Source organism: Arvicanthis niloticus, chromosome 13 (genome assembly GCF_011762505.2).
Source record: "Arvicanthis niloticus isolate mArvNil1 chromosome 13, mArvNil1.pat.X, whole genome shotgun sequence".
In the NCBI taxonomy this organism is placed as follows: Eukaryota; Metazoa; Chordata; class Mammalia; order Rodentia; family Muridae; genus Arvicanthis; species Arvicanthis niloticus.
In genome coordinates, this window is record NC_047670.1 from 33,771,413 (window position 1) to 33,795,384 (window position 23,972).

At 36.3% G+C, this 23,972-nt stretch overlaps 1 non-coding gene across 1 annotated transcript; it reads right to left on the reverse strand.

The window, feature by feature from the left end:
- Positions 1–14,701: 14,701 nt before the first annotated feature.
- Positions 14,702–14,765, reverse strand: LOC117719481 (U7 small nuclear RNA). Its single transcript, XR_004608199.1, has one exon. It is a non-coding gene; the product is annotated as a U7 small nuclear RNA (small nuclear RNA).
- Positions 14,766–23,972: the final 9,207 nt, after the last annotated feature.

Genomic DNA, 23,972 nt, shown 5'->3' on the forward strand with positions numbered 1-23,972 from the left:
ACGTGCGCGCGCGCACACACACACACACACACACACACACACTATAATAATAAAAGAAACAGTAAATAAATTTCTGTATATTCTTTAAGAATGTATGAAAGCTGGAAGCTGATAGGAAATTTACAAACTGTTCTATATATCAAAACAGATTAAGACAAACAATTCAAATAATGAGTATCCTAGCCTGTCATGTGTGGTCCCTGATTACTAAATACTTGGAGAAGTAATTAGCAAATCATATATGATAGCATCAAAATACAGATGGCACACATGGCAGTTTTCCATTGGGATGACCATGAGAGCTGTGACAAAGTGTGGGATCATTACAGTTGCATGCTTAGAACATGATGGCATTTCACACTAATTATGAAGAACTAATTGGTGTCGGATTTGTGATTAAGATCTCACTTTAAAGAAGAAATGTCACTTACACACACTTTTTTCCTTGGCAGGCCAGACAGACTAGGGAAGGAAGCTAAACTGGAGATAACAAGTCCCCATCCCACTGCACAAGCCATCAGATTCATCCTCACACATCTCCCTTAAGGTGGACTCAGATGTCAAACACTCTGTTCCTTAATTAGGCAGGACAAAAAGATATTATATCTGATTTCCTACAAAAATGTGTGAGTGTTTATGAAATCTTAAGACTGAATTAGATCACTAGTTGAGAGGGAAAGTATAGGAAACTGTTTAGGACTGGCACAGGGGAGAGAAAGGCGTTGAGGGAGCTTTCCAGAAGAGAGTCTCATGCCTGAATGTATGCCCTCCCCACAGAATGGCTGTGGTACTAGTTCTTTAACCTCTGGATCTATGCAGGGCTATGTGCAGCTCAGGCTACTGAAGAATGAACTGATCTCAGGACTCTGATTTCAAAGTACAGAAAAGGAAATTTGCTTTCGGGAATTCCTTTCCTGTTACTAATGCTCACCATTCATCTCACAGTGAGAAAAAAAAAAACATGCAAATGTGCACATACCTGGCATTCATTTCCTTGTTTTATTTCAACAATTTCAATTTAGCTTAGCATCTCTAAGTTGGTGGAAGAGCACACTGAGCACAGCACCGCTCTAAGTATGGTGGAATTAGGGATGTATGTCTGTTATTCTATAGCCTCCAAAAGCAAAGCTCAAGGAAATGGGAAAGGAACACATTTGGAGGCAGGCCACAAGTTCAACCAATACCCATAAAGAAAACCAGGACTCAAGCAAGAAAGATAAGTCAATTGACTGAGTTACAGGCTACCCTGCTGGCTGATGACTGGGGATCTGTGTGTAGCTGCAATGGGATATTCCCATTCTTGGCTGTCAATAGCAAAGGAAAACCTGAGAATGCTCCCTAGCACATAGTGATTTATCCAGTGGAACCTCACAGGAAACAGCCTTTCACAAAAACCCATGGAAGCAAAAAAGAAAAAGACCGAGGCATATACCTGACTCCTAGTCTCCAGCCTCACATTGGCCAGGGTTTACTGTATGAATTGGGAATCTTTTAAACCCACAATGTATACTCTCTGTTTCCTCCGGGGCCAGCTACTGATGCTGAATATTCCCCCAGCATTCCTTCAGAGTTTATAGGTGAATAGAATTCAGTCTGATACCTTAGTTTAGGCTGCAGGAACAAAGGTGGTCAAAGGAAAGTAGGAGGCAAGCAGTGGCATGGAAACAATGAGGCAGCCAAATAGCAAAAGCTTTGTGTTGAGCAATGGAGATTCTTTGAGTTACCACATCATACATCCTTCAGAATACCTGCTATTATTCTACAGTATGAGAACTTTTTATTAATAGATTTATTTTCCCTGAATGAACAAATACTTTATTTAACTTTCAGACTTGGAAAACCCCATTGTAATCGCATATTGGAACCACACATTGGAACCACAATGAAGATTGTACTCTGTTGTCATCTTCCTGAGGGCCTGAGGGAACGAGAGATTAGCAAAAGGATGCAGTGTCTGTGCCAAGGTGGTATTAAGACTTCCACTGGCATTTATTAATGTTCCTCTCTCTTCTTGTTCCTAGGCAACTTCAAGGGTCACCAGCCACTGAAGGAAAGTAATCTAGGAGCTGGGTGCCTTTTCTTGTGCCTATGTGAATCAATAGACTCATCTTTCATTCCCGCAGAATCCTTTTCTGTACCAGGAGGTACAGGACCTCACCATGTCTTCTGTTTATTAATAAAAGTGTATTCTTGTCTGACACAATGCTATGGGACAATGTCGTAATGGGTAGCCATTTATAAGAAGATCTTATATTTGAAGAAGATGCTATATTTAATTCTCTGAAAGCAGATGTGGTTGTATCATATAAAGCCATCCCACTGACGGCTTCATCCTCAGAGTAAATCTGAAGGTCTGTTGTTTCCTAATTAGGACCTACTGACTGTCATACTGAAGCAGTTTCAGATCATATGATCATGTGGGAAATACATGAAACACATTCCAATCCTATAACATGTGCCCTTCTATATAACAGGAAGTTTTCTACTGAGTACGCCCAATGTAAGACCTTAGTAGATCAGTACCAGGTCATGAACAATACCTTAGGTCATATAGTCACTGAGCAGTCCATTATCAAGTGCTCAGTCTCTACTAGCACATTAGCAGCCATAGTTCAAACAGACACTTATCACCTACTACTGAGAGCATCTCTTTGTTCTAACTATGGCAGGTTTGCCACGAGATTTTCTTGTTAGGACTTTCTAGAAAATTCTCATAATACCCTTACTTACCTTCTCAATCAGACTTTCCAAGAGACACAATAGCTGTTAGGTAAAGAGCTCCCAGCGTTACTCCATAAAGCAGTCAAACTGCACTTCTGTGCTTCTTTTGAAGTGTAAAGTGGTCTGTTGATGGGGGATATACAATACAGGAAATTCCAATTCATTCTATGGAGAACATTACTGGATGCCCAGACAAATATACTCTTAAAAAGTCTGTGAGCATTCTCTCCCCACAGTTTTCAGGTAATTCATTGTTTAAAGGGTAACTATTTGTTTTGAGCTATTAGTGTAGAGGTGTAAATACATTAGAATAAAGAAAAATTATAAACATGTAAAAAGGAGATATTTTACTGGATTTTGGCTATGAATTTGATTCACTTACAATGTGACATTGTTGATATAAACAAACTGCTGTGATGTTTTCTAATCAGGTACTAATGCAATGCTGGAATACTCAACAGCTTCTCTTTAGCCAGAATTTACAAAGCATAGTATGTAATACAACAAAATTTTTGTTTCTTCTATGCTTTGAAGTTTCATTTTTCCTATCATTCAATGTTAATTATTTTTTACTGTCTACTCCTGTGAATGAAGTGAGTGAAGAATGAATTCTACTCTAATAGGATGATCTAGAAATAAAGACAAGATATAAGATATACTGTCTATGATTCAGTGACAGATTAACGTACATATTATAGGTAAAAGAAGACACTGAAATTCTGTGGATTTCACATTTTCCATTAAAAAAATAGAAACTCATTAGCTAATTGCAACATTGTAGTCTTCTAACTGGTCACAATAGAAAACTATTAGAATTCATAGAAACATTTCATATAACACATTATATTATAAAGACTGTAACTTAGTTACTATATTTTCATGCTATTTCCTCTCACTGTCTTCACACACATCTTTAAACTTTGTTTTCTTATACATACAAAATTCACCTCTTGTTTATAAGGAAGTCGCTTTGAGGTAACTGACATAGGTATGAAAGCATTGCTCATCTCAAAAAAATGTGCCCACTAGGGAAGGCCATTTCACAACACCCCAGATGCAGGAGTCAATTGGGCCATCAGTTTTCTGGGTAGAGGCAAAGTCATTAAGTGGAAAACTAGTTTTGTAATACTAAGCTGTGTACAGATCTAAGATAAGAGAGAGAAACAATGACAGGCTTAAATCTACAACTAAAGTTTCTCTTTCCTAAAGAACTAGCTATGAAATATAGGTAGGATTCATGAAACCTGTTGATGCCACTGCAAGATGGCATGCTGGCGAGTAAAACCAGTACATGCACTAGCACTATTACTATATATGTTACAGTTAATAATAATGTTACTAGCACTATTCCTCTATATAGTTACCTTTGTTATAGCAATGCTTTAAGAAAAATAATGCTGTGTTTTAAAAATTGGTCTATGAAGACAGAAAGACAAGCTTAAAGTATATGAATATCTCTATCTATCTATCTATCTATCTATCTATCTATCTATCTATATCCCCTCACTAAGGATTAGCTTGACTCCTAAGTCTGGATAGAATTTATTTTACTGGAAAGAAAGTACTCTTTGATGTGGTCTATTCTATATAGTAAAATTCAGGAGCCAGCTTGGAGTTCTTTCTTTGCTCTTTATGAATAGAAAGATATCTTTCAGAGAATCAACAATAGCCTCTTAGAAAATTTTATCTCATAAAAGCAGTAAGGTTATTTGTTTTGGGCTCTAGCCATTTATGAAAGAAATAATTATTTCACCAGATATAATGTTGTATAATTTCCAGAGGGTCATATAAAATACATCAGTCAATGGGTAATGAAAGATGAGTCTTATTTTTTCTCTTTATGTATACCAGACTTGGAAAGATACATACTGGTGGTGGTCCAATGGTTGTAAGTTCTGGTCAAGGACTTTGATATAAAATTGGGAAACTATGATGACACAATATGTCCATTGCATTTTAAAAAATAAATCAACAGAACACTTTTGTAATTTCGTCCATCTCCTTTTCAGAGAGTAAACAAAGACTCATATGGATAGATAACATGCCAAAATCAGTTCTTATAATAAAAACTAATGCAAACACCCACCCTTTCTGGTTTCAGACTCCATGACTTTCAACCATGTAACAGTTATTTCTGTAGTAGTGGTATTTAATTGTAAGAGCTGATATCAAACTTTAGAAAGGAACATTATTTCCTTAATGTTCTTTTAGTTTCTGACAAATGATACATGCCTCAAGATATATTTGCTTATGGAATACAAAATATGTGATATATACAAAACAACAATCACACATGAAGAATTCTATATCATAAGTCCATGCATTGGCTCTCAACCTAGACACCCCATGAGATCCTAGGGTAAATGAGTTAGCTATCTGACTTTGTCACATTCTGTTTGCAGCCACTCACCTGTTTAAAGAAACTGGAACCAAAATTAATATGAGAAAGGTGGCTCCTTTCAAATGCTCTTTCCTGTCTGGAGTGAACATTGTACATGTCTATACTGAAGAAACCTTGATGGCTTAGAGAGAAATGAGAAGGGAAATTTGTTGCTACTCAGCACTGGGTTTCAGTGATGCTTTCATGCTGTTGAATCCCCAGTAAAACCTAAGCAGTACTGACATACTCACAGACTGGATGCCCAGGAGCCTCTCCTGCCATCTGAAGGAGAATGACCAGAGGCAAGGTAGAGGAATGGAAAGCTGTTCAAGAATTAGATTGTCTTCAGTGCCTGACATGGCAATATCAAAAAGAGCTAATGGCCATGCAAAAGTTAAGAGACATTTTGGCTCCTAGACAAAACCAAATAACTAGAAAGACAAATATTTTGTGAAAATTCCAAGCTAAAGGAGAATGGCAAGCAGTTTTATTTCAGAATTCCAGAGACCAGTGTTCTTCTAGTCTTTGCTACAGCATAAAGTCATGGCACTTGTTCTTCCTTTTCAAGTCTCTTCATCCCTTTGCTTCCTTCATAAGTAGACTTGTGAGCACATCTATTTAACTGATTTTGGATAGGTGGATCTTAACACCAAGGGTGTATAAAATAATAAATAAAGCACAAAGCATTTCTTATTCTTTTGAAGATATTGAGTGTCAATTACACAATAGTGCAATTTTATTCTTAAGGTCAATTAGACCACTGGTTGTAGAACTAACAGTAAAAACTACATTTACAGGTGATTATTATATTATTATATATAAAAAGGCACAGAACACTCCAATACACTCGTCACTTATAATTTTATTATAATCCTTGTCCTATAAATTAAGGCATGAACAAAGTTCTCAAAAGACATGTTGAACAGATGAGTTCTTAATCAAGAACTCAATCCTTTTCTCCCGTGTCTTTCCATCTCTCGTCTGCTTTCTCTGTTTCCCCCTCATTTGCTGCTCTTTCCCTCATCCCCAAATCTAGCTTTCTACTGTTTATTTCTCTCCCTGCCAAGAATTGTAAATTCAACTTGTTTTTCAACTTAACAAAGAAAAAAATCAAAATTATATATGCTGGATATTGAAATTATATTTTAAGCATGCTTCAATAGTGAATAAACATTTATCTTCATTTATTTGGAACCTTCTAAAATTTTTATATGGCCTGAAATCATTATTAAAAAGATCTCAAATTCCAAGTATCTATCAAACCATATCAGCGATCACGTGTTCTACTTACAGATCCTTTTTATTTTATTCCCACAAGACAGGACTTTTTATCAGTATCTTCTAAATTCTTCTTATACATTTTCTTTGCATATTACACAACATAAGTCAGAGATACTGAGACAGAGGCTCTGAAGTGGAGATTTGCATAAAGAAATTTTAGTGAAGAGGCTGCCCAGGAGTCAACAGCTCTGGGAGAAACTAAGAAAGCCGGGCTCAGCAAAGGGAGAGTTTGGTTGCAATGTTGCTTCTATGTGGTCACAGAAAAGTACACAGAGAGGTCAGACATTTTGAGAGCCTTTACTATGTTGAACACTTGCAAATGGGACTGTGCGTTTGATCATTATGTTCTTATCTCCACTGAGTACTGGATACAGGATCTAGGTTTAGGGTCTTGTCTGGGAGTGGTCGACTTAGAGATGAAGAACGGTCCTGTGAACATTCGCTATCAACACTAGAAGCATCTGGAAAATGAATGCTTTTTTCCTAACAGTCAGGAACAAAAATGAGTGGAAATGGAGGTGTCCACTATATCAGCTTATGTAGAATATGGCATACTATGCCTTGTAGGTCACACCCTATATACCAGGAACTAGAAATCATGTTTTAAGTAGTTATCAAATTCCTCCCGGCCATTATTTCACATATAAAAAGCACTTAGCAATTTAACCTATTGAATTCATTTCATGTTCTTTTACAAAACTTCCCCATAGAGACATATTAATGAGGTTCTACACAATGGCAATCTCTGTTTTCTATAGGAAAAATTGAGAGACACACCTTGATAATTATATTTGGTCCCTGATATAATTAATTTAGAAGCTGAAATTAAGAAACCCAGTCCCAGGCCACTCATGGCAATTGTCTAAAAAAAATAAAACAATACACCTAATTAATCCCATATAACTAAGAAAATGATAGCTTTCCCCCTTAACCCTGCTCCAAAATCTCTGCTTCTGGTTCTTTCAGAGGCATCTCTCCCTGCTGTGTTTCTAGACTTCTTTCTGGCAAATAGTGACAGGCAAGAATCAGACCTTTAAACTGAGATTTAAAACAGCTTGGGCTCACTGCCCAGGGCTCCTGGTGTGGACAAAACTAAATCATCTTTCAAGAATTTTTTAAACAACTACTATGAGAAAAATGTCTTGAGATACAATTTGTGAAATCACTTTCAGGAGGCTTGTGACAGTCATCAAATCAGGTGAAATCATATAGAAGACATATAAAACAAAGATTCCTTAAACTCTCACTTGCATAACAACATGTTTTATATTGTCCCACGCCCTAAATCTTAGCTTTAGCCCGGAAAGTCACATGTGATGAAGCCTACTTCCAGGAAAACTTGGCGAACACCCTGATGCCTGGATGAGATGTGTATGTGAATCTGTTCATGTTATGCAGATGTGACCTCTTACTAGGGATTCCCCTTCACTTCCAGTTTTAAGGATCCCAGAAGACTGTCACAGAAAGAGAGCCTGGTTTTAACATCTGCAAAACTTAACCTAAGTTCTACAGATTACCTTCATTTCCTTTGAGTTTTTGATGAATGAGAAAGCACACGCGCAACCACACACACACACACACACACACACACACACACACACATACACACACACACACATCATCATCATCATCATCATCAATTACCACTCATATTCAGGCTTTACTTCAACCATCTTGGTTTCCTACCATAAAATAAATGGTTTGACTCTATTGTTGAAGATACCACATATTTTGGTTGTATTACAGAGATAAATCAACCTCAAGTGACTGGTATCTTCTACTTTGACATCAAGATTTCATAGTGCCAGAGATACTATGCAAGTCACTTTGGTGAAAGGCATCAGTGGTATTATTGCCCAGTGCTAGAGCTTGTATGTTATATTGCCTTAGCAAGAAAACCCTCCTGCTTCTGCCTGTAATTAAGTTCCTTAGAAATCACCAATCTAATTTTCATTGATATTAAAACATTTTCTGTCTGTTTGTTATGTTACATAAATGAAATATCATGGTCTGAACCTTTGTGTCTGTTTTTATGCTAATTTAGTTATTATTTTGATTTTAGATTATTTTGAATATTTTTTTATATTGTTTATTTTTAGCAGGCATTCATGTGTTTATCTGTCCTGTGTGATATCCCTGTAATAAGTCTGTTTAATGATGGCATGCTTCTGAACTATTTTACTTTTGGGCAATTATTAATAAACACCCTTGCATATTCATCTGTGTAACTTTGGGGAGTATGCATACATTCCAGCATAACTTAACACAGACTAAAACTTTGAGGCCCCTGAGAGTGAGCACTAACAATTTTCTTGGTATGACCACACAGCTTCCAAAGCAGCTGTAATAATTTGTAGTCACACTAACATTACATGAGGGAGTCCGTTACTGCTTTACTAACACTTAACATTGTCAGGCAAAAATAATTTGAAGAATTTTTATAATCGAGAGTAGTAGCTTGGCATGATATTAATTAGCATTTCACTAATGATAAATATTGTCAACACCTTTTCTTATGCTTTTTGCTCTCCTGAAAAACCTCCTCTGTGAAAAGTTTACTGAGGACTTTTGACACTTGTGTAAGCTATGCTTCTTATATTTGCATAATTAATCTATAGAAAGCATTTTATATACGGGATACAAGTTCCTTGTCAAATATGTGATTGCAATAGTCCTCCTGTTGTTTAAACTGCAGCACATCATGATGTCTCTTCTGCTAGTAATTACATGTGCAGTAGAGCTTGAAAAATGGTGCTTTATCTGAGAACACGAGGGTTTTTATATTTTCTTTTACAGGTTTTGAAGTTAGATTAGATCCATGCACGTTCTGAATTAATTCTGCTATATGCTAGGTAGAAAGTGTTAGATGATTATGTAAATTTATACAATTAATCTCTGGTCACTTGTCAGGATTACTTCTATTTTTCTATAATACAAGTGACTCCTTTTGCTAAATTAACAAAAATGCCAAGTCTATTTATAGGTATTTCGTTTTTTTTTATCTTTGACAATTTTTGCTTATGTTATAGTAGTGACGTCTTTGACTAATACATTTTGAATATACAGGATGTGTGTCAATATGATTTTTAATTTTTGGTACAGATATTTTGTGGCTTTCTCTCTTGATAAAAGTCAAAGATGTATTAAATTGTCTAGGTTTTATTAATTTTTTTAGAACTGAAATTTTATATTAAGGTTGGCCTCTGTGGTAGCTCAGCAAGTAAAAGTGATTGCTGCCAAGCCTGGGGATCTACTTTTGGTCTACATGGTGACCATAAAGATCAAGTAATTTGTCCATCTGGTATCCACTTAAGTGCCTTAGCAGGCAACACTCCCCATACATAAATACGTAATTAAAATAAAATAATTAAAATAAAAGTTTTTTAAAGTCTCACCAACCTAAAAAACATGCTTAGAACAAAGATAATCCCATTACCACACCAAAGTGAAATCAGGTAAGTCCCCAAGGACTCAACCTAACACCAAGAACGACAGTCAACTAAGAGATGTTGAGAGTGGGAGAAAGAGTCTTCTCTAGGGAAAAAAGTACCAACTGGTTATCCAATTCCAAATGACCAGCTCCAAAACCATAAGTATAAGTAACATTATACAAACTGAGCAAGTTATATTTAGAAATATTTATAATATTTATGTTTGTTTATATATATATATTAACCATTAATAGATAAAATGACATGAATTTGAAAGACTTAGAAGGTGCATATGTGAGGATTTGGAGGAAGGAAAGGGAAGAGAGAATTGTAATCTTAATATAATATCAAAAATAAAAGAAAATACAAAATTACAGAATCATAAACAGTTATAAAATTTAATAAGAGAGACAGAACTTAGATATTGTACTCAATCAAGATCCCTCAGTGATGGCATTGTTGCCTTTCTGAATTTGTTTTGCAATATCATTCCAAAGTTCTTCACCCAGAGGCATTTTCTAGCCGCTGTCTTTTGATTTGAGCAATTAGTTTTTTTGTATTTCCCTGATGGGCTTGCTTTTTTATTTTTTATTTTTAGGCTTTACTCATTTCTATAATGGTTCTTAGTGTACAGATCGGGCTCATAAAAGTTATTCAGATGTGGTCAATGCATGATGTAGCCCAACATTCCACTTCTTTTATGTCCTTCACAAACCATCCTGGGACAAGAGCATCTGATGTGGATTTGCATGCTTTAAAGACTTACCCTCTGTATTGTGTTTGTTCAATTAGAGTGGACTTATTTTCTTTGATATGTTTTATGTATTAGGTTACACACATAAACACTGTTTTTAAAATGAGGCATTGGGATTATTGCTAAAGCCAATTTTATTGATTAGTTAGCTCTGAAAATAAATATTTTGTTTTTCTCCAGCCACATAACAAAACATCTCCAACATGTGGCTTCAAACTACAATTATTACTTCATTATGTTTCTTGTTTCCAGGACTTAACAGGGATCAGCTACTAGGTCCTTCAAATATCTTACATAATAGCAGTCAAAATTGACAGATGCCAGGGTTATTTGAGTCCTTGTTCACTTACATATGTAAAGGTAGACATCTTTACCAAGGAATGTCATGGACATATTTTTATATTTTTCACCTGGAAAACGCTGGTCTATGCCGTGAATGCATCCCTCAGTGATGGTTTAATTGTCAACTTAATCTAGACTCACAAAAGGGTTCAATAAAGGTTTATATAAATCAGGTCTAACTGTGGGCATTTCTCGGGAGAGAGGGTCTTGATTATGTTAGTTGATGAAAGACACTTCAACCTCAAAGTGGGCTGCACCATTCTCTGGTTTGGCATCGTGAGCTATTGAAGAGTAAAGAAAGTAAGTTGAACCCAAGCATGCATTAATTCATTTCTGCCTTCTCTTGACTCTGGCTGTGCTAGAAGTAGCTACATAAATCAAACAACTTGAATTTTCTTGCTATCCTGAATTGTACCCTAGAAATGTGGGTTAAAATAAATCCTTTCTCCTTAAATTATTTTTGTTGTTATTTTGTTTTTTATTTTTATTAGCACAGAAGTAAAACATCCTCCAACAGAAACTGAAGGAGGGGCCACCTGGAGACTATTCTACCTGGATATCCGTCCCATGTGCTGTCATCAAAGGTAGACGCTGATGTGGATGTCAGGAAGTGCATGCTGACAAGAGCCTGATATAGCTGTCTCCTTACAGGTCTGCTAGAGTCTGACATATTCAGAGGGGGATGCTCACAGGTAACCATTGATCTGATCAAGGGGTTCCCAATGGAGGAGTTAGAGAGAAGACTGAAGGAGCTGAAAGGTTTTGTGGCCCCATCAGGAGAGAAACAATACCTACCAACCAGAGCACCCCAGGATCTAAACAACCAGCCTGGGAGCACATAGAGAGCGACCCATGACTGCAGCTGTATATGTAGGGGAGGATGGCCTTGTTGGGCATAGGTGGGAGAAGAGATCCTTGGTCCCATGAAGGCTGAACACCGAGTGTGGGGGAATTCGTGGGTAGGAATGTTGGAGTGGGGGGGTAGGTGGGGGCACATCCTCAAAGAAGCAGGAAGAGGGGAGATGAGATAGGGGGTTCCTGGGCTAGGGTGGGGGGAATGGGGTAAAGGGAGAAAATCTGAAATGTAAATATAATATTCAATAAAATAATCCTCCAAAACAACATCTTAGAAACTTAGCTCTCAGTTTGTAAGTGTTAGGAGTTGAAGTGCTGAGCGAACAGGGGCTCAATCCTGCCCAGTAAATCAATGATATTTCCATGGGAGTAAAGTCTTGGTTGTGGGAGTTTCCTTACAGAGCTTATTCTTTACAAATGGCTGAGTTAGAGCCTTCTCTCCATCTCGCTTGCCTCCTCTCTCCCCCAATCCTTGATTTCACTCGTGTCCTTTTCTTTATGTTTGCTCATTCCTCATCCTTATCATGGCTTTCTCCTTTTAACATCACTTGCCTTCTGGCTTCCTGACCTAGAAGAGTACAGCATGACTCTTACATAACAGTGGGAGTTATCTTGCAGAAAGTGTATTCCTTATAAAAGAGTGAGTTAGAGCCTTCTCCCTCTTTTTTGCCTCTACCTCATAGGTTTTGATTTATATCCTACTCAATGTCTCATATTCTGTTATAACAGCATCAGAGGAGCTAAATGGGTTATTGTATATTCTTTCCATCATCAGACTTCAGAGAAACTTATTGTTACACAGATTCCTGTCAGAATAGATTGTCAGAATCTTGCCTCTCTACCCATTCTTCAGAAGTCATATGATGTCATTGTAAATATTACTGAGTGAAGTTCTTGCAAATGCCACCCACAGTCAAGGTGTATGGCAGAGACACTGAAAGAAATGAAGCAATCAGTATAATAATACTGATATGGGAACTAAAATCACAAGAGTCCCACTCATAAATGACTTTATTAAGTAATTATTATATGAATACTGTTATATCAGGGATTTGGATTTCAACATATAAAGTTTGGGGAGATATCATCTATAATAAAACTTGACAAAGTTATAGCAAGTTTTAACAATGAATGCTGTTTGTCTCAAAAGAGAGGAATTCTGAATTGTAATTTATCTTAAAGAATATTTTATAGTTATTGAATATATGTATCTCCATCAGGCAGTATATTCTTATGAAATGATGTCTATCTGTTTGCACATAAACATAACATAAGTTGTACCTAGAACATAAATAGTACCTTTATCAATACCATTACTTTTCATCAATTATAGTCAAACCCTGTGGGATTTTAATAACTTTATATTGTGGTCAGTCATTGTTTTAATTCACATTTTCTGTTTACTTTGAACTCACAATCATAGCTTCATTCCTGTACTATTTAGTCTATATTCTACATTCCCTCATATTATCTCAGCCTACAAGTTTCATTACCAGGCTTCAAAAAATTCAAGTTCTCAGAGGTCCAATTTATTGTACATTGTTAACGCTTTGAGTAAGCTGTCGATCTAACCGGCATGACAGTGAATTAGAGACATGTTTTGCATATTCCAACATTCCCCTTATATGTGCTGTCAATCCATTTCTTCTTGATAACCAGGACTGGTTGCTTCATTCTTTGCTATTATACCATCTAAGCATCTTACTTTAACACAACAAAAAAATTGAAACATTAAAATAACTTAATCACTTCTACTTTGTGAAACAACAATTGGCCACAGGGCAATAGCTTACCAGAAACATCAACCTTTAAAATATATTAACTAGAGGAAAAAAAAAAAAGAGTCAAGCATTGTGATAGACTTAGGAAGGCAATGAACTGAATATTTCTGAAATTTATGTGTAAGTGCAAGAATAGATAGCAAAGAAATCTTTGCATACAATGGCTAGAAAGTAGATTTTGGAGAGTTTATATATTATTTAGACAGCATTGATGAAAATTGTGGGTTCTCTAGTCTCCTCCTACCTGAAATGTAGCAAGTAATTTATCAATATTGGTGTGTTTATTTCCTCCATGTAAAAGTTAATAATAGTGTCTAGCATAATGTAGATGAGATTAAGTTGAATATTTAAAAAGTATCTACCATATTATCAGCCATATAAATCTATCAATAGGTATTCATATATTTATTATCTTATTATCATCACTCTTATTATCATCTTACTATTGGTGGAGACCCTTTTCTGAGGAATGAAGAATAATAAGAGTAATTAATACTAATAAGGTAATATCAGTTTTAACATCTTATAGTTTCAGCATCAAATTATTGACTCTGTGACCATGGACATATTATTTAACATTTCTGAAGTTCAATCTTCTCAAGTGAAAAATAAAGATGTAACTACCAACTACATATGATACCAATCATAATGGCTTAAATAATAAGAAATAACACATCAAAGAACCTATTTTACTGGTATTTGACAATGAAACTTCTACATTTATTGAAAAATTCTTAGATAAATTTCAGCTATTGCTTTAAAATTATTTTTAGAATTAGGTCTTCCTCTGATGAAAAGATCAATATAATCATGATGTTGTAATAAATCATAGGAAGGTCTGCTCTAAATATTCACCCTCACTTTGTAAAAGACTATGAGGAATAATGATATGAGCGCCAAAATTTATATTTGTGGGAGATATTTTTTTTCTCCATTTAGTGAAAATTAGCTAAAACAAAAGGAGACAGTTCTCTCTCTCTCTCTCTCTCTCTCTCTCTCTCTCTCTCTCTCTCTCTCTCTCTCTCTCTCTCTCTCCCTCTCTCTCTCCTGCTTAAGACAGTTCTCCAGGCAGTTCTCTCTTTCTATTCTAAAACCTTTCTTTAGATAACTGCTAGCAAACATTCTTAAAGAGCTGTGTCAGCTCTCTAAGCAATTCTTGGGATTTCTGACCAAGATCAGAAATCCTTTTAGAAAAAAATTCTTGAAGAGCTGTTTCTGTTCTCCAGAGATCTCCAGAGAAAGCAGATCAGAGAAAGAAAGAAAACAGAACAGAGAGAAAACAGAGGCTGGAAAACTGTCTCCAGCAGAACATAGGGTGCCAACTAGGACCTATGACTTGACGTTGAGTTATTCTCCAAGCCCCAGGCTGTTGCAGGTAGCATCTGAACAGGGACCGAGACAAGGGTTGGTAAGTATATTTGGCAAGTTTGGTTTGGGACAGATTTCAGTCAACGTTGTGAACCCCTGTGTGAGATAGAGCTAGGGTAAAAAGGTGAAGATTTAGAAAAAAAAGTGAGTCAAGTAAATTCAAAAAGCAGAGAAATGCATATTAAGGTTTTGAAGCAAGCAGTCAGTAAGAAAGATGTCAAGATGTACACAAGGCTTTTGCAGGAATTTTAAACTCATACAAAAAGTTAGCCCGTGGTTCCCTGAAGAAGGGTCATTGAGGCTTGATACAAGGTGTGAGGTCAGTAAAGACCTTTATAAGTGGGTACAGACCTACAAAATGAAGAGATATCCAAGCATGCTCTCCACTTATTGAACACGATTAAGCAAACCTTAAAAAAAAATGATTGGTGATCTGCCTCACTCTAGTTCAGTCTCAGTTAAATAGGCTTCAGAAAAGTTAACTGGTTCTGATTTGATTAATTTGGGGGAAAACCAAGCCTTTACTTAAGGCTGCCACCATCAGCCCCTTCAATACTGAAAGTCTTAAAGGCAAATCTTTTCTTCTGATATTCTCTCAGTTACTACTACTCAGGGCATCACCTTCCAAGGACCAGCCTTTGCTTAGAGGGGGCTTCTGAGGAAGAGGTGTCTGGGAATGGCATAAACAAATGACTTGTAGTCAAATTGTGGATCCAAGTTGGCAGCCTGTGTTCTGCAGGAGACAGCCTTCCAGCCTGCTTTCTCTCGATTCTGCTTTCTTCCTTCCTTCCTTCCTTCCTTCCTTCCTTCCTTCCTTCCTTCCTTTCTTTCTTTCTTTCTTTCTTTCTTTCTTTCTTTCTTTCTTTCTTTCTGACTAGGTGACTCATTAATGCAAGCTGCCTTTAGCTGTTTCTTTAGCTTCATGAAGCCCCTCATAATTCCTATTTGCATCCTTATGTTTTGCATAGTTGAGAAATTATATATTTTTTAACTCATGTTTTTAGACAGCCTTAAGGGCTGTCCAGCAGGTCCCAGCATTTACTTTTTGCTGAAACATTAACTATACCTTCACCTCCTAGACTCAGGCTGCCTCAGAATATCATGGAATCACTAAAGTTAATAGGGAATGTGAAAATACACACATTATTATGCAAACAACCCCATGTCAGCCATCAACACTCTTGGAGGCCCACATTCACTGGCCCTGTCCCAACCAAGGCCATGGGCCTAAAATTGAACCAGTTATTGGTTAGCTAATCGCACAGAATTCTGTGCCACCATTAGCCTAGCATATCTTACAGGCAGGACAAATTGTAGGTTGAAGGATTTGTGGCTGGGCTGATGCTCCAGTCCTACTATTGTGAGCTTAGCTTGGCTGTAGAAGATAGCCATTTGGGCTCCATATTTTCTTTTACTAGGAGTCTTCCCTATGGTCACCCTCATAGAATCCAATGAAATTCCATTATAGTAGGTTTCCACATTGCCCCTGAAATGTCCCTTAATTCCACTTGTCTCTCCCAGAATTCTTTCTCTACCCAGATCCCTCCTGTTCCCATCTACACCAGCCCCCAGTCCACCTGCAAAATCTATTCTATTTCCCCTTCCCAGGCACATCCATGCATACCCCTTTTGCCTTCCTTGCTACTTTGCTATTTTGGGTCTGTGAATTGTAGCATGGTTATGCTTTACTTATCAGCTTATATCCACTTATAAGTGAGTACATACCACGCTTGTCTTTTTAGGTCTGGATTACCTCACTCAGGATGACTTTTTTTTCCCCTAGTCCCATCTATTTGCTGTAAATTTCATGACGTCATTTTTAAACAGCCAAGTGAGGAATGCTCCACTGTGTAAATACACCACATTTTTCTTATCTCTTCTTTAATTGAGGGACATCTAGGTTGTTTCCAGTTTCTAGCTATTATGAGTAAAGCTGCTATAAACATAGTTGAGCAAGTATCTTTGAAGTAGCATGGAATGTCTTTGGGTATATCTTCAGTAGTTATATGGCTAGGTCTTGAGATAGATCAATTTCCAATTTTCTGATTAATCACAATATTGAATTTCAAAGCAGCTGTATAAGTTTGTACTTACACCGTCAAACTACTAAAATAATACTTGCCTATCCTTTGGCTGTGCCGGGTCTACCACACATAGCCAAATGCATATAAACATCATTAAAAATAAAACAAATTATATAAAAAAAATCATTCTCATTTTATTATGTCCCCTAAGGTCTACAAAGCTTCCTGGTATTCTCGTTCATTTCTTTTGCTTACCACAGGACAACAGCAGTATATAAATAGCCCTAGTTTAGATGACTCCTGGGTCTTATTATTCTAAACAAAAGACATACATTTATACATAGGCCTCAAATTACCTGCAATGAAGGTATTTTTTTGTGTGTGTGTTTCAAACAAGGAAAAGGAAGTTATATATCTTTTAGTCTTGAAAAGGAATATGAACTCAAGAACTCAATTGTAGACCAGACTGTCTTCAAACTCAGACATCTGCCTCCCTCTGCCTAATGAGTGTTGAAATTAAAGGTGTGCTCTACCAGAATTTAAGGTTTTGATAATGTATTTCCAATATAAATTTCATGAAGAGCATGTTACAGGAGTTCTTTGTAAAAGCTGACCTCATGACATGACAGGAGTAAGAATTATCGTTCCCATTGTCATATGCTTGTCATCCATCCCAGATGTGCTATTGACTATGTCTAAAGCAAATGGTGAATCTGAACTGAATGGTATAGTATAACGAAAACACAGTTCCAACAAAGGAAACTGACGTTTGGAACTTATTGAATTAAAAAAACCAAGAACACTCTGAATAAAATGACAAAACATCAAGTGTACCACAATGTTAATAAGTTAATTAGAAAAGAAATAAATTCCTAGAGAATAAAAAAGAACAAAAGACAACCAAAGTGGAGAATGACTAGCATGTCGCCTGAAGCATCATTGGCTGCTAATGAATTTACAGTTGACTCATTCAGAGGCTTGTATTTCAACATGGGCCAAGGAACAGGGCATGTGGAAATGTTCACAATAGACAATGATGAGCCTTCAAAGAGCTGTGTGCTCAGGAAAAGAAACAGAAGAAAAGGATCTGTTACCTGCTCCAGCAGATAATGAGTATATTGAGATAAAAAGGAATAAATAGTTTAGCATAAGAAATAAAATTCTAGGTGTCTATGCTCAACACTGAAATTCCTATGGCATGCAACATCTGAAGATGGAATATAAAATGCCCTTTTAGACAGGCTGATGGAAACAAGTAGATGAAAACAACTCTAGAACATGTTGAATTCACTAAAAAACGTTTTACTTAAACAAAAACATTAATGGTCTCTTCTTATGGGTTTGTACACTAAAGAAATAAAACCCAGCTATACTACTCTTGGGCATATACCCAAAAGATGCCACCATACAAGGACAAGTGCTCCACTATGTTCTTAGCAGCCTTATTCATAATAGCCAAAAGCTGGAAACAACCCAGATGTCTCTCAACCAAAAAATGGATACAGAAAGTATGGTTTGTTTACACATGGAATACTACTCGGCTATTAAAGATGAGGACATCATGAATTTTGCAGAGAAATGGATGGAACTAGAAAATATCATTCTGAGTGAGGTAACCCAGACCCAATGGGCATGCACAGTATATGCACTCACTGATAAGTGGATATCAACCAAAAAGTACATGATACAACTTAAAGATCTTCTGAACTTTAACAAGAAGGAAGGCCCAAGTGAGGATGCTTCAGTCCCATTTAGATAGGGAAGCAAAATAATCACAGGAGGCAGAGGGAGGAGGGACAGAGAAGGGAGAGGGGAAGCGGGGACAGGATCAGGTATGGGGCAGGAATTTATGCTGATTAACCAATTGAGTTAAGGATGATAATACCTATTATGGAGGTTTCCTAAAACAAATACATATACATGTAGAAGGAGTTTATATGGAGTTATTTCATAGAAAAGTGGCAATGCCTCTTCAAGATCTTGACTAGTTAAGTTCAACAGACTCCCCAAAGACCTTAAGTTTATATATGTTATTTTTGTTTGTTTAAATTTTTCAAAGGTTTTAAATCAATATCAAGGTGCTTATAATCACTGGGGATGAAATGCAGGACTGAACTTATAGGTAACCAAGACCTAAAAAGGATGGAGCTTGGATAGATAGTGCTTAGAATCTCTGTTTGCTTCGTGATGGAGACCTGAAATTCTACTTTCCAACAATTTGTTTCATTACTAATGAGTCTACATGTTTTAAAGATATTGATAATTTTTTATCTTAAATGGTAAAGATAAAAAGTACCAATATAAGAGAAAGCTAGAAATCTATTTGTTTAATATCAGTTTGGAGGGGATAATGGTTTAAGAAAAGTAATTGATACAGTGAAAATATTCTTTTAAAAATATAAAAATATTTTTGTAAATTTTGCCATCAACAAATGAAATAAATATAGTCCAAAATCTTATTTTATTCACTAAAACACTGTGAGAGTTTTTTTAACGTTGTATTAAGATGAGAAAGAAAGGAAGAAGTGTAACAGAAATTTGTTGATTTGGAGGTGTCAGTGATCAGTTTCATGTATCCTTTAGCTGTCAATTACAGGTTCCTTTACGAAACTATTGAAAACTTTGGGAATATGTCAGAGTAAACTGTAAACATATTACTTAGTACTTACCACTCTAAAACTATAGAATTCTTTTTACAAGTCAAAGTGTTCACAGACAGACTGTACACTCCTTCACAAATGAAAGGCATCCACAGACCTCCTAGAGAACTGAAAGTCTGTGGAGGTATAGCCTAGATATTTTCAAAGCAAAAAAATCACACACACAGTATATGAGATGCCTTAAACCATGAACTTGCCCTTTCCTTAAAATAGGGTAAGATATTCTCTGTGTGTGACTAAGTTCACACACACACACGCGCGCGCGCCCACACACACACACACACACACACACACACACTCACATTTGCATATTAGTAACATTAAGTACATATTTGTCACAGTGTGGACCATGCAAAGGCATAGTGAACTCCTAACAAGAGGGCAGAGGCAGTTTTCAAAATGAGGAGATGTTGGGCCAAATCCTGTGGAATGAGCTCAGGGGTCAAGATGTCTCTCTGGACTTAAGTTTCTCAATTTTCAAAGTTCAAGAGCAGAAATTCTGTGAGGTTTTTCCCAGTCATTTTATCACTTTATGGAGCTCAGATGATCTCATGAGTTAATATCCTTCTATCCACTGGCAACTCATGGTCCCATTCTTTACCATCATTCCCATTCTGCTTTAAAGGTTCTCTCAAATATATATACAATGTGACAAGGAAGGGGAGTGAGAAGAAAGCCAGAGAATATCTTACCCTATTTTAAAGTAAGGGCAAGTTCATGGTTTAAGGCATCTCATGTACTGTTAGAAAAACTGAAATTTTAAAATAGGTTTTTAAAAATGTTCTTGTCTCTACTATGTGCTTAAATATTCTGACAATAAAGAAGGGAAGTGTGTCATTCACACTGCTGACAATATGGGCAGGGCCATTAAAAAGGGACCATGCAGGAAAAGAACACGTGAAAGCATTTCTCAGAAAACAACATGTCTTACATTTCACATGAGAGAATGTTTTGTTTTTGTTTAGGAGTCCTAGAAACTGCAAATGAGCAAGCTGTATTGGGTCATCGAACCATGTCTCCAGGGAGCTCAGGAGTTACCGAAACAGATTCATTCAATTCCTCTGTTTCCTATGGAGACCCAAAGGGGGTTTTAACCACACTTTGGACAATAATTCGATGCTCCAAGTCAGTGTTGTATGAATGTGGCACTGATATTGTGTGGACAAGGGCAAAGAACCTCTGACAAAAACATCCTTCGCAGCAGTGGGGACAGGAAACTCCAGATCTTCATGCTACTCATAGATGTTAAAATTGACGGAACACAGGAGGATTATATTTCTCATAGCTGATTTCACAGTCAGTGACATGTATCCTGAGTAGATGTTTTAGCTTGGAGGTGTCTGATGACAAAGCCCTGAACTCTTACACTACTTCTGCGTATCTGGCATAAAAATGTCCTAAGGAATTGTCGGCAAATGAAGGAAAGATTTTCATCTGCTGTTCCTTAGCCATCAGTGATTACCATGGATTTTAGGTACAAAGGAGGCTTGTCTGGAGATAGATGGTTAACAGAATGGAGGCATCAGATACTCAGTGACTAAGTTCATATGTCTCTTGAGTTGTTTGCTTGTTTGTTTGTTTTTGCCCTAAGAATGATATTTAAATTTATATATCCATTTTAGTGTTCGCATCTCTGAAATGTACATTTGAGTGCTTTGGCTTTCGAAAAGTATTTATAAAGGGTTTTTATGTAGATATACATGAAAGCAAAATCTATATAACATTCAGCATGCAGTTCAATATTAATTATACCGATGATTACAGGCAATTTGACTTTTTAAGATGTCTCTCAGTGCAGGTGTGTATTTAATATTTATCTCATGCTATATTTATAGGTTTTGCTTTTTCTGCTACTTAAATGCAAGTTATTGACATGATTTTCAGACACATATAATTTTGAACCATGCTCACTGATGCTAATACAGATTTTGCTTTTAATATTACAATTTATCATTCTACATCCTAAACCTAATACCTTTTAAAAAAATTTCTACACCCTATATTTATTTTCCTGAACCCCAAATCTCTAGACCCTTTACAACAATAAATAATAATTAATAATAATAATAAACCTCTAAGAAAGTTATTGTGAATTAACATATAAAATTATGTACTTCTACCTAAAGCTTGAGCAGATACTCTACATATATGATTCTAATATTTGTTATAATCTCAGAAGAAAAACAAGCAGAAAAATGACTTGTGTTATCTTTGGAATGTCTGGTAAAGTACAGGATGGATGCTATGAAGAAAGCATGGCCCTTGTCATTCCTTCTGAGTACAAAGAGCTGTTTCTTTGGTTTTGTTTATTTCTTACTTTTCAGCAACTTAAAGCTTAGGAAGTTATTTGCATCAGTTAGTGTACATTAAAAAGGCTCTTATAATTAGAATTGTGAAATCACATGTTATATGTAATCAAGATTTTCAATGACTATCAGTGCTTTAAATTTACGTCTGATAGAATATGGAAACAAAGAACAATAAAATCCTCACAGTCTCAGTATCCAATGACAATTTTAGACTATTACATTTGATTCTGATTTTTTTTTTCTGTGAGCAGTAACATTTGATCTATTTGAAACTTGGTTACTTTCACATACATGCTATAATACTAAGAACACTGCTTTACCAGATGATACTTCCTCAGACCCACTACAGATAACTTCCTAAAATAAGTGCACATCACTCACAGTACTCTTGTTATTACATATGTTATCAGACAATTTAATAGTGATAGCAGCATGTTTAGTAGGTGTGTTTTTCCACGTCTATTGACCCACTCTCTTAACTGCACATTTATCTTATACTGCTTCGGTTTATTATACATTTAAATAATTCCATTGTAAACCTGTTCATTTCAATAAATGCCTATTGAACATTGAACACATCTGGTCAAGGATTTGACATTGAAGAAGCAATACAGAATGAATTATAACCTGGCCTTTAAGGTCATTGCAATTTCCTAGAAAAGATCAGCAAGGAAGTCAATGAGTGCAGTTCTTTGAGTAACTCCGAGCCTCAGTGGCTTTACTGTTGTTCTGCTTGCTGTTTGTTTGCTTTGTATATTGTTTAACTTACTTAGGAAACAAAGAGGAATACGAATGTGTCAATTGCAGAATGCTAGAATTGAGGTTGAAACCTCAGCAGATTTCAAGATTAAAAAATGGTGGAGACAAGTTTTTTTTTTCCTTCCCCCTAAGAGTAGAAGAACCTGCAAGTGCATTGGCCAACTTAATACTCCAGGACACAAAGCTACAATTGATAAAATAATGTGTGCCAGGTGCTTCGCTTGCTACTTCATTGTCTACAGTTACTTTAAACCCATCATCTCTTCTTTAACAAACACTACTAGTAAACTATTTTAGACATGCAAACTAAATGAAATGTATGCCTTTTTGGAAACACACACAATGAATACTGGATACACAATAGAAACTGGATGTGGGCCACACAGTCTGATTACAGAGATGAGTTGTCTTCACTACTTTATATAAGTGCTTTCATATGAGGCTCAGAGGCCTTCCTCATTATCTGTGCCCACAGAGAGTGGTTAAAGGGTTGGTAGTAATACACTCATACTGCTGGATCTTTCTGATCAGAAATATTCCTTGGCATTTATAAATTTCAGCATGCAGAGTAAATGAGTCCCAAATGATGAAAGAGCCTTTAACATGTGAAAGAAGAAACTTAATGAGGTAGAATGGAGTGGACTGGGTTTTGTTATGACCTGGTTATGGATATTTTACTCAATCTCATTATGAGAAAGCCTCAGAGCTAAAGTGTGTAGCTATGGGATATTTACCAGGGTAAGAATGGTTGCTTTCCAGAGTCTATCTTTGCAGCTCTTAGAACTTGGTCATGCTACATATAATGAGACCAGTACTAGACAGACCCACCTGTACCCCTGGGTCTCAATGGATCACAGTGCTATCTTTATAAGGCCTGTGGTCCGAACTTTTAAGTTATCACCTCCAGTGGTAGGGTCTTGCAGTTTCTTGACTCTAGGTTAGCCATATTCATTATTGCCATTTTCTATTAATCAAGGCCTTCTGATAAATTTTATTATAGACTCATATTTATGGTTAGAAAGTGAGTGAAATCTCTTAGCAGAGCAATGACATGATCCTTGTTACCAGTACCTGTTTCTGAATTAATTAAACAATATATACAATGAGCAAAACATAAAGAAATTTAGTAGGTTTTTATACTCTGTGTGTGTGTGTGTGTGTGTGTGTGTGTGTGTGTGTGTATGTTGTCATGTGCATGCAATGACATCTGTGTGAAACTCAAGGACATGTCACAGAAATAGGTTCTATTCTTCCATCAAGTGGGTCTTGGGAATTAAGCTCGGTTGTAAGAATGGTGGCAAAAGTCT